Here is a 12,341-nt window from a genome sequence, read left to right on the forward strand (position 1 = left end):
ACAACAACAGCATCAACATCGTCGACAATCGCAGGATGGCGAGTTTAGGTACATAGAACTAAGAGCGGAAAATTCTCGGCGCTTTAAAAATTTTAGGACGCTTGGGAGGGAAGTGTCATTTACATACGACCGATTCCTGTTGGTGCGAATGCGATACAATGGCTAGAAAACGCATTCCGCGAGATACACGCCTACATTTTACGTTCCGATCGATTACGTCAGATTAACTTTTTATTCGACGGAGCTGACGCATGGACCGGCCGGCTTATCATTCCGTCCGACGCGTGACTTAACTCCCGAGGACATATGGCACCTCGTGAGTTCAGTAGCGCAAAGTGCCGGCGGAATGGACGTGACGCAAAATTTTATGGTGAGCGTCTTCAACGTCGCAGTTCCGTTAGGTCGCGGACGCTCATCAAATAAATTGACACGCGAAGACGTCGCGAAGCGTTCAATTCTGCAAATTAATAACGTTGATAATTTGTGTCTCCCTCGCGCTTTAGTGGTATCGCGGATACATTGTCAGCGTGGAAACGCGCGCGAGGGAGATTTACATAAAACGTGGAACCTAGTTAGATGTCGGACATCTGCGTTACAGCGCGAATTAGCGCTTTCAACTCAAATTGAACGCTTTCAACAGTTTCTACTACCCGAAAATATTGCAATTTTAGTTTATAATTTTAGTACTTTCGGTCGTGGTGAGAAACCGTTGTACGACGGCTCCGCGTTACTAGGATCGTTAAGACGCGAACCCTCGTATTGTCTTAACATCATGTACTACGAGCGTTCGCGTCACTACAATCCAATTTCAAATTTAAAAGCCGCAGCCGGTTCACGTAGAGGGTACTGTGTCGCTTGTAACATAAGCTATCGTCCGGATAAGGGGCACCGTTGCGCGAAAAAATGTCCGCGGTGTTACGCAGCGTCGGGAAATGTAAACGCAGCTTTTTTGGACAAGCGTGTTATAATCGGCATCGCGAAGTTAACTCATATGACAGCAAATCGCACGCATCCGTTTGCGATTCTGTTAAAGTTTGCGACGGATGTAGGCGATTTGTCAAATCGGGGACGGAACATAAATGCGACGAAACGTATTGCAAGACGTGCCGTTTGCTCCATCCGTCGAATCATCAGTGTTACATGTAACCTCTTCGCCGCAAAACCATAGTCGAAGATTCTGGTGAGGGTACGAGTACGGATAAACGACTATAGGTTGTGCGTAACAAAGATAACGACAAATGGACGAGCAATCGTAGCAAAGGTCGCGTCGCGTTTGTGTTTTATGATTTTCAAACACGTCAAGACGAGCTGCTACAAGGTAGTGAAGACGCCTATCTTCACGTACCAACTCTCTGCGTCGCACATCAAGTTTGCGAAGCATGCTAGAGGACGCACTAGAGGAAGACGTGACGCGCTGTCGTTGGCGTAGGATACGCGAATTTGTGTTTCGAGATGATCCTGTGAAACAATTCGTTGATTTCGTAACTCGATCGACAAAATGTTTCAAAAAGATCATCTGTATCGCGCATAACGCGAAAGCATTTGACGCGCAATTTATATTAAAATATTTAGTAGAAAAGACAAAAGTGACAGAAAAAGTTGATTTTGAACGGGACAAAAATAATCGCTTGGTCATGTTAAATTTATAGACATCGTAAATTACATGCCTATGCGTTTATCCGAATTACCCAAGGCTTTCGGGCTGAGGGATACGTCGGATAAAGGTGTATTTCCTCATTTTTTCAATACACTTGAAAACCAGACGTATGTCGGACCTTTACCCGACATTTGATATTTTTGTCCCGATCAAATGAAACCGGAAGAACGCGAACACTTTTTAGTTTGGCACTCAAAAATGTCTAACGAAGGTTATATCTTTGATTTCCAAAGCGAAATTGTTCGCTACTGCCGTAACGACGTCGTCATTCTTCAGCGCGCGTGTATGGAATTCAGAAAAATCTTTCTGGAGCGCGGTGATGTGTGTCCCTTCAAGGAATGCACGACTATTGCATCAACGTGTATAAAAATTTTTCGCAAAAACTTTTTACACAGTGATGAAATAGGCGTGATTCCGTCGAAGGGATACAGAAACGCAGACAAGCAATCACAGAAAACTCTGCGTTGGCTTGTGCGGATGAAGCGCGAGCTCGGTCATCCGGTCATTCACGCGGGCCGAGGACGCGAACATGTAGTTGCAGGTGCGACTGTTGACGGGTATTACGAGACGGAGACTGCTAACGAGACACGACGTAACGTTTTACAATTCCACGGTTGTTTTTGGCATGGGTGCCCAAGTTGCTTTCGCGTTAATCATGATCGTACACTTTTATCCGCGAATCCCGAAGACACCATCGACACGCGTTACGAGCGCACTCTCGCGCGGACATGGCGTCTTCAAAGACTAAGATATCGCGTGACCGAAAAGTGGGAGTGCGACTTTGATCGAGAGGTGCGAGAAAATCGGGAAATGCAGACTTATTTTGAAAATCACGCGCTATTAAAACTCGCACCTCTCAATCCACGCGAGGCATTTTACAGCGGACGTACTGAGAACATCGCGACCCATTACGAAGTTAAGGGTACAGAGAAAATGCGTTACGTCGACGTATGTTCTGTGTACCCTTATGTATTGAAAACCGGTGCTTTCCCGATTGGTCATCCCGATATTTATATCGGTGAAGAATGCGGTAGATTAATTGGGACAGCACCGAATTTTAATTTTGATAACGTAGAGGGTCTTGTCCGCTGTAAAGTACTCCCACCGCGCGATCTATATCATCCGGTGCTCCCGTATCGCGTTAACCGGAAATTAATATTCGGACTATGTCGTAGTTGCTGCGAAACCTTCTCGACGTTACCCTGCACTCACGATTCTCCCTCCGATCGTGAATTCGAGGGTACATGGGTGTCCTGCGAATTGCGCAAGGCTGTCGAGAAGGGTTATTTCGTGACGGAAGTGAGCGAAATTTGGCAATATAATGTCACGAGATACGACCCCGGTACTCGACAGGGTGGCTTATTTACCGAATACATACTTTCTTGCAATTAAAGCAAGAAGCTAGCGGTTGGCCGATCGAATGTCAGGACGACGAGGCTAAGGAACGTTACTTTCGGGAGTACGAGAAAACCGAGGGTATTGTTCTCGAAAAAAATAATATCACGCGAAATTCTGGCCTTCGCTCGGTCGCTAAGCTGTGCTTAAATTCCTTTTGGGGAAAATTCGGCCAACGAGCTAATCTGCCTAAGACCGAGATTGTGAAAACGTTGCATCATTTTGCCGCTTTGCTCACGAGTCCCGAACACGAAATAACCGGTATATTACCCGTCAACGACGAGGTAACGTACGTTTCGTGGCGACTACGCGAGGAAGCGGTCATAGCCTCGCCGATAACAAACGTCGTTATCGCTGCCTATACAACGGCACAGGCGAGGCTGGTATTATATAGTTACCTAGAAAAATTAGAGCATTATATAGTTACCTACAAAAGAGCATTATATTGCGATACAGATTCGTGCATTTATTTAAGTTCTGGTGTTCCGAACGAGTACGAACCGCGTACGGGTAACTTTTTAGGTGACATGACGGATGAACTCGAAAGCTATGGCAGCGGCAGCTTTATCGTGTCGTTTGTATCAGGAGGACCGAAATTTTATGCGTATGTGGTTCGTACGCCGGAAGGAAACACCCACGAGGTCTGTAAAGTAAAGGGGATAACTTTAAATTATAATAATTCTAAGCTCTTAAACTTCCATACTATTAGTAATTTAATATCAGGGGTAGAAGAAGAGACAATGAAAAGGGATGGCGTGGTAAAACTGTGTTTTAGTGCAGTTTGACGTACAGCGTTTCACGAAATTGTGGCACAAACCGAAAAAAAATCCTGTGCGCCGGTATCGCTAAAACACAGATTTATCAATAAACGCTATTCGTTCCCGTATAATTTTATTAACATGTAGATATAATTTTTTCTATCCCCCTGACTAGTTTTAAAAATGATAAAGTGATAACAGAGAATTTTCCGCCCATTAGTATAAGAAAACTTGTAAATTTTGTAAAGTTTTTGTAAAAAAATTGAACAAACAATATCTTTTGTGAAATTTTGTAAAAAATATGAATAAATATATTTTGTAAAATTTTGTAACAAATATGTAAAACTATAAATAGTGTAAATAAGTTTTTGTAAAAAGTTTTTGTAAAAAAGTGTACAATGTTAGATTTTAAGTATTTTTTGTATAATAAAGATTTTATATTTGTACTTAAAAATGTTTATTAGTCATAAAATAAAAAAGTTGAAATTAAAATATTTCTAATTTTTTATTTTAAGTAAGATTTAGAAAAATAAAAAGTTTTACTTGAAAACAAAAATTCCGTACCTTTATCCCCCGTTCCTTTTTAGCGTCATCGCCAATCAGATTATTAGCCGCGATGCCGCACACGTGTAAGAACTTTAGCGCAGATAAGCTTATGTACGTACGCGCTGCACCGCGGCCCGAATCAGCTAATTTCGTCGGGGCCGCGGTGCCTTCGTTTCGGCTAGCTCACGCGGGGGTACGTTGACGCGACGTGTCGCCGCCGCCGCTGTCGTCCGCGTTGATGAGGTTATCTTTAACTTTTTTTAATTTATGTATTTCAAAAAAGGAGAGAGAGAAGTATTAACGTTACCTTGTATATTTCTTTTAAAGTCACGCGAGAAAATCAATTTGGTCATTACGCGAAATGGACGTGCGCTGGAAACATCGTTGGACGCTGATCGTTTGCGGTCCCACTGGTTGTGAGAAAACGATCTTTGTAAAAACTTTTCTCCGGTATTTGTCGATCATGTCCGACGTGCGTTTCGAACGAGTTTTATTTTATTACGTGACAAGAGGCTTATCGTCAATTACAATACGATGCAAGTGTAAAAAAAGAGAACACGCTAAACAACGTTGCAGCGAGGAAGAAAAATATAATTGAATTTCGCGAGGGATTACCACGCCCGGAGGATTACTCGAACGATCCGCTTATCCCGAAACTGATCATAATCGACGATCTTATGAGAGAATCGTCGTCGAATGACGTGATCGTAGATCTTTTTACCAAAGGCAGTCATCACAAAAATCTCAGCGTCATTCTTATCTCGCAAAATCTCTTCCATCAGGGACGCGGACAACGCGACATATCTCTCAACGCTAATTACATTGTGGTTTTCAAAAACCCTCGCGATCGCGCGCAAATTCGACATTTAGCACGACAGGTTTATCCCGACGACCCGAAATTTGTTGAAGAGGCATACTACAACGCCACGTCAAAACCGCATGGATATTTGTTGTTCGACTTGAAACAATCGACTCCTGACAGTTATCGATTCCGGACGTGTATCTTTCCCAACGATACGCGACAATACGTATACGTATCGCGTAGAACGTTTTCCAACGGAAGCGTATAAAAACCGCGTAACGGTGCTGGCGCGAGTCAGTCGTGTAACTCGCACGCACGCACGCGATGAAGGAGAAGCGTAACGTTTGTACAGATAGTGCAGCGAAAATTGCCAGACGTTCGATTGGAAAGAGAAACGTCTGTCTTCTCGAGGCCGTGTGTCATCTGAACAAAAACCAACGGGCAGCTTTTCTTCGAACCGCGGACGAAAAATTTATTCGCTGTATCCACGAATGTGTTTTTAATACTCTCAACGGTAACGTCCCACTCGAACGACGCGAAAAAGAACGACTGTCGAAATATAAAACGACCCTACGACGTATCGCAAAAAAACGCGGTAACTGGAAGTCTAAAAGAAAGCTATAGTTACAACGAGGAGGATTTTTACCCTATATTATCGTTCCCATATTATCAGCTTTATTATCTCATTTTATCGGAGGGTAAAATCACAGAGCGATGGAAAGAGCCAAAAAAATGGTCTTGATTTCTACGGAAAATCTCGAGAGAATGCAACGACAACAGCAACAGCAACTGTCAGTGGAACCAATGGAGAATTCGCTGTCGCAAAGTTCAGGAAACATCATCGGAGATAATAATTCTGTACGAACTCCTGGAACTCCGTTGACTCGGCTCGATGCGGAGATGAGTCGCGTGCTTAATTCGTCATGGCCACGCAACATGGATGAAAGATGGAAAATGTACAAGGAGGCACTTTGGCGGTATCTTCATCTTATCCGAGTAGCGCGCAAGCGAAAAGCCGTTCGGAGTGCGGACGAAACCACTAGCAATGATACGCGAGCTGAAAAAGGAGACGAGGGTGACGCTGACGACAACGATGACGCCAATGACTACGACGACGACGATGACGATTCAACGATCGTATTTCACGAAACTTCGCCAATTGCCAGCAAACACCCTCAGACTAGTGGTATAGATACTGTAAAGGAAAAAACTCAAAAAGTAATTTGTAATATTCATGTGTTAAAAATTGTCATGTGTGAAAAAATATTGGAAACGGTCCTGAAAACTTATCGCACACAAGCTCGTATGTTAATGCGTCATTTGCAAGACGAAGCGGTACTCGACAGATTAAATTGGGACCAGAAGGGTATCGTGACTATAGACGACAACGTGAAAGATTCCGATATAACCGAACTGATAAATGACTCGGTGCGTGAAAGAAAAACCGTGAAAGCAACGGGAAAATATCAGTTCGCCCGATTACTGCGTAGCTTAAATACACGTACTGGTGGGAAATAAAAAATTATTAAAAGCAGCCTACGGATCTTCAATAAACGTGAGACCATAGTCTTTTGTGAGTTCCACGCCTAATATAACACGTTCGCCTCCAAAAAGGCGCTTACTCAATTGGAGTACGGTGAAGAAGCAATAATGTCAGAACTTGAAAAAATCTATTACGATCCGACGCATTACGCGGGTTATTCCGCTGTAGATAATCTAACACGTGCTGTTAAACCAGATTTTTCGGGTGACGAAGTCACGCGCTGGCTCCAATCACAAGACGCGTACACGCTACACAGATCTTTACGGCAAAAATTTCCACGTCTGCATTACAATGTAACAAATATCGACGACGTGTGGAAAGCCGATTTGATCGAACTGCGGAATCTTAAAAGTTACAATGACGGATATTCTTATCTACTCGTGATTATCGATGTGCTCAGTAAATTTGTCTGGGTAGAGCCGTTGCGGAACAAAACGAGCAATAACGTAATAAAAGCTTTTCAACGTGTACTCTCGAGAAGCGAAGGACGATCACCTGTATATCTGCAAAGAATTTGTCGCGCAAACAATGCAAAAGTTTTTGAAAGAAAACGATATCCGTTTTCGAGTAACGCGTAATCCCGACATCAAGGCCGCGGTTGTTGAACGTTTTAATAGGACGTTGAAGGAGAGAATGTGGCGGTACTTTACGCATAAAAATACACGACGTTACATTGACGTTTTGCAAGATATCGTTCGTGCGTACAACCATACCCGTCACTCTTCAACCAAAATACAACCGGCGATCGTGACGAGAGAAAACGTGCGAATCGCACATGAAAATATATTTCGTCGATGGAACGTTAAAAATCAAAGTCGTAAAGCTAAATATCACGTTGGAGATCTCGTTTGCGTCAATAGAGCAAAAGCTACCTTCGAGAAAGGATACGAGGCAGGTTGGAGCGAAGAGATATTTCGTATTCACTGTGTTCTTGAGTGGCGAAAACCTCGCGTATACGAACTGAGTGATTTAGCGGGTGAAGTCATAGACGGTATGTTTTATGAACAGGAATTAGCTCGAATCGAGAAGAATTTGCGGGAGGACGAGTTTATCGTCGATCGAGTAATAAAAAGTAGACGCTACGGGAAAAATAAGCAGGTGCGGGTCTACTGGCGTGGTTATCCCAGTACGTTCGACAGTTGGATACCCGCTTCGAATTTAATCAAGATGCGGGAGGACCAATTTTACATCGTTCTTCCGAGCAATAGCAGTATGCGACATTTTCCGCATAATTAGACGTCATCTTTCACCACACAATTACCACAGACTTTATCTTTGCATGGCGAATGGGAAGTCGGGCTTAGCGAGATTCAATTTCCTAATACTTTCCTCCACATAAATCACGGTAAAAACACCCTCAAATTCGTCGATATTGAATCGAAGGACAAAGCCAAGAAAGACATTAAATTAACAACGACTGAAGCTGTAATACCAAATAGTATTTATAAAGATATCAACGAACTTTTTTCCACAATTAATTTCGCGTGTAGGAAGGCCGACTCGCATTTTCATTTTGAAGCTCGTAAAGAGGAAGGATTTAAAACTTTTATCAGCATCGAATATGAACACAAATGTGAAAAAATTCATTATTTAAACGTTTCCGACAATCTTTTGAAAATATTCGGTTGCGGAAACATGCTGCTTTTCAAGAAAGGAAATTTTTACACAGAGCTCACGGCATTGAAACCAAATTCCACAAAAGATTTCTATACAGCAAAATTTCTTATCATTAATAAACCTGATTGGGCTTTCTGGAGTAAAGAACCTCATAGTCTGATACGAGGAATCCCCGATAAAATGTTCGTTTATTGTGATATTTGCGAACCTTACATAACCGGTGATGTCAAGCCTCCTCTTCTTCGAATAGTTCCGATACCATTGGACGCGTCTAATTACACATACGGCGCGAATCAGACGACATATTTTTCTCCTCCGCATTACATACCTTTACAAAAAACGAATTTCCGTACGATCGAAATAGATATAAAAAACTTGGTAAAAGTATACCATTTCAATCCGGAACGTTAACGGTAACGTTGCACTTTAGACGTTACCAGTAACTTCAACGTTAAAGTAAAATAAATAAGTCATTAATATGGTACCAGAGGAGGAAGAATATTATAATTCAGCAGACGGTCGTGAGGGAGGGATACCACGAGTTTTCGTCGATTCGCCATATCAGCGCGGACACGGAATCGGGAGTTTTCTCGGTAGATTATTCAGAAAGGCACTTTCTTACTTGAGTAAAGGTGTACGTGCGATCGGTAAAGAAGCTTTACGTGCAGGTATTAACGTGATAGACGACGTTGAAAATAATATTTATTTGAAGGAGGCACTCAGAAATCGATTCAAAGAATCTCGAGGAAATCTAAAAAGAAAAGCAGAAAAGAAAATTAAAAACCTAATGAAGGGATCGGGATATAAAATATTGTCGAAAAAGCTGCCGCTTCAGTTCCCCTTCGATAGTCACGCTGGTCGCTTCGCGACAACAAAGTCGGCATCGCGTAAACGTCGGACGAGGAAAAAAAACAACAAAAAACAGTACGCGGAAGAAAAAAACGGTTAAAAGATTGACGAAAAAAAAGTCTCGTTCGGTAAGAGGCAAAAATAAAAAGACATCCACTACGAATCGTCGTCGTCGTGTTAATAAAAAGCGTGGAGTATCCGATATATTCTTTTAATTCACGTCAAAAGTCTCTCTGTGCGAAAAATAAGCATGTCTTTTCTTCACACTCATTCCAGCGAGTGCTTAAAGAGTGAATTCGATCTCTTCTCATTACCTCCCACTCAAACCAGCATAGAGAATTCGCAATGGATTTATTACAAGCCTGTAACATCACTCGCCGACGATGCACCTATAGAATTTGTCATACCGGTCACGGGGAAGATTACTTAGATCTCACGCATACCATGTTAAGTATTCGACTACGCGTAGAAACCACTCCTCTCGCCGGTGGGGAGAAAGATACGACACCCAGTGACTTCATACTCAAAGTAGGCCCTGTAAATCATTTGTTACATTCCATGTTCAATCAAATTGACGTATATTTTAATCAGAAACTCGTGTCACCTCCAAACAACGCTCTTATCTGACAGCGTGTCTATGGGACATGGATACGCCCGGGCTCATGGACAGTCACGTAGATTCCGCGGCACCAAATTCCGGTCTCGTGAGACGAGCGCGTTATATTCAGGCAGGACAGGAGTTAGATCTCATAGGTCATTTTCACTGTGACGTTTTTAATCAAAATAAATTTTTAATTAACGGAGTAGAAGTTAGAATGACGCTCGTACGCTCGAAAGATTCGTTCTGTCTAATGAAAACTAGTTCCACGTTGAAAATTCGTATTTTAGACGCTAGTCTACTCGTAAAAAGAGCAAAAATAAGCCCCGGTGTATTACTCGCTCACGCTAAAATGTTGAGTAAGACAACTGCCAAGTATCCTCTAACGAGAGTAGAGGTTAAAACGTTAACGATATACTCGGGTCTCGTAGGAGAATCGATAGATAACGTGATTCTCGGCCAACTACCGAAACGCGTAATTGTCGGTTTTGTAGATAACAAAGCGTTTAACGGAGATAGAAAATTAAATCCGTTTAATTTCAAAAACTATGACATAAATTTCTTTTCGCTATACGTCGACGGCGTGCAAGTTCCTAGTAGACCACTACAGCCGAACTTCTTGAAAGACGAACCGCTCTACGTCGAAGCCTATCATACGCTCTTTTCCGGAACTGGCATTCACTTTTTGAACGACGGTAATTCTATAAGTAGAAACGATTATGCCGATGGATATACACTTTTCGATTTCGATCCCACTCCCGGTTTATCCGCAAATTGTGCCGGATATTGGAATCTCGTGAAACATGGCAGCCAACGATTAGAAGTACGATTCACAAGGGCATTATCCACATCTGTTAACTGTATCGTTTATGTCGAATTTGATAATGTTCTAGAAATCGACTCTTCTCGTCAAATTATCGTCGACTTTTCTGGCTAGTCTTTTACGCCTGATAGTATGTATATTCGGTAACTTCGCGAAAAATTATATCCTCACCACCACCACCACCATCTCCACCACCCCCTCCCCCCACCACTACCACCCCCACTACCTCGCTCTTTTCGACGATATTTTCAAAAATCATACAAAGAAGAGAAATCAGTTTCGTACAAAACACGAAGACAGTCACTTCGTTTTAAAAGAGTGAAGCAAACATTTACTTATAACCATGGACATAGTCATCAAAATTCAAGGCTTTCGAGATATCGAGGAAAAATTTATTCAAAAAAAAATCGCCGTTGTCGCACTTGACGTCCCGATCATCGGCCATTGGATTACGCTGCCACCTTGCTCGTTTGACGAATTACCCACAAGTTCAAGACGTGAAAACAATTGGCTTTCACAAAATTACCACGGTATCGAGTGGTTCAACGGTGAAGCCAATCCTAAGTTTTTTGTAAGCCAACTACGTGACATTACACGCGGGGCACGCTGCATCTTTACCAGGGGGCAGGAAAAAGCAAGTTACTTGCGTGATCTTCTATCCAGAAACATATATAATCTGGAAGCAGATTCGCCGGCATTCAAATATTTGCCAGGTGACGACGACTTCAGTCACCGCTGTACTCATCACAGACTTCGCGCTAACGCAAAATTTCATTGTGCGTTATGTAACGCTTACAAATTGAAACGTTGGTTAAACGAGCCATCCAGCCGAAACTCGAGTCACACCAGTCCCACTAACGACGACGACGACGACGACGACGACGACAATGAAGAAGAGGAAGAAGAGATCACTCAAAACCTAGAAGTAAAAGACGAAGTTCCGTCATCACTCGAAGAGAAAGAAAATTATCTTTTCGAAGCGACGACGGACAAGGACAAAACCAACGACATACAAACATCACCCGTCTTACAAGTCGCGAGCTATCACCAACGTCTCACAAAAACGATAGCTCGGATAAAGAGAACACTGAAATTACACAAACGTTTCCACTCTTCCAATCGTCGCCTTCGTATGAATTCGCTGGAAATTTTACGTGCGTTGCGATAACTGAATGCCAAGTATGTCGGCGTCTATCCTGCAGACAGACTACCGAGGGTATAGACGAGATCAACAGCAATTGTCGCTAACACAGACGATTACAATCAACCTGGCGAACATTGAGTCGCATTTTACGTCGATGAACGCGGTACAGAACATATTTCGATAGCTATGGATTACCACCCTTGGACTCCAGATTCCTCCTACGACTGCGACGAAACTCAGTGCTATACCGTTGGAACACCGTACCTTTACAAGGATTACTCTCTCAAACCTGTGGACAATACTGCTGTTTTTCTATATTTTATGTCTAGCGGTTATAATCTTAATTGGTTTCTCAATTTACTTTCTTCCAATTGTGAACACAACGACCGCCGAATAGTAGAAATATTTAGTAAAATTTTTAATTGTAATGAAATAAAAAAATGTATAAAACCTCAAGCGTGCTGTCATATGCAATTTTGTATTCCTAGAAAATAAGATATACAAATAAATATTGTTTTATTTGTAATTTTAACCAACGTCTATTTCTTTCTCGCTTCCTTCCATAATACTTAACTTTTCTTCCCCTATATTAGAGTCAAAACATTTTCT

General features: G+C 42.2%; 1 protein-coding gene across 1 annotated transcript in view; it reads left to right on the forward strand.

The window, feature by feature from the left end:
* LOC105839255 overlaps window positions 1-12,341 on the forward strand; it is a 117,553-nt gene that overhangs the window by 32,533 nt on the left and 72,679 nt on the right. The gene's annotated exons all lie outside the window — the stretch shown is intronic.

The sequence above is a fragment of the Monomorium pharaonis genome, chromosome 9, assembly GCF_013373865.1.
Source record: "Monomorium pharaonis isolate MP-MQ-018 chromosome 9, ASM1337386v2, whole genome shotgun sequence".
NCBI lineage: Eukaryota > Metazoa > Arthropoda > Insecta > Hymenoptera > Formicidae > Monomorium > Monomorium pharaonis.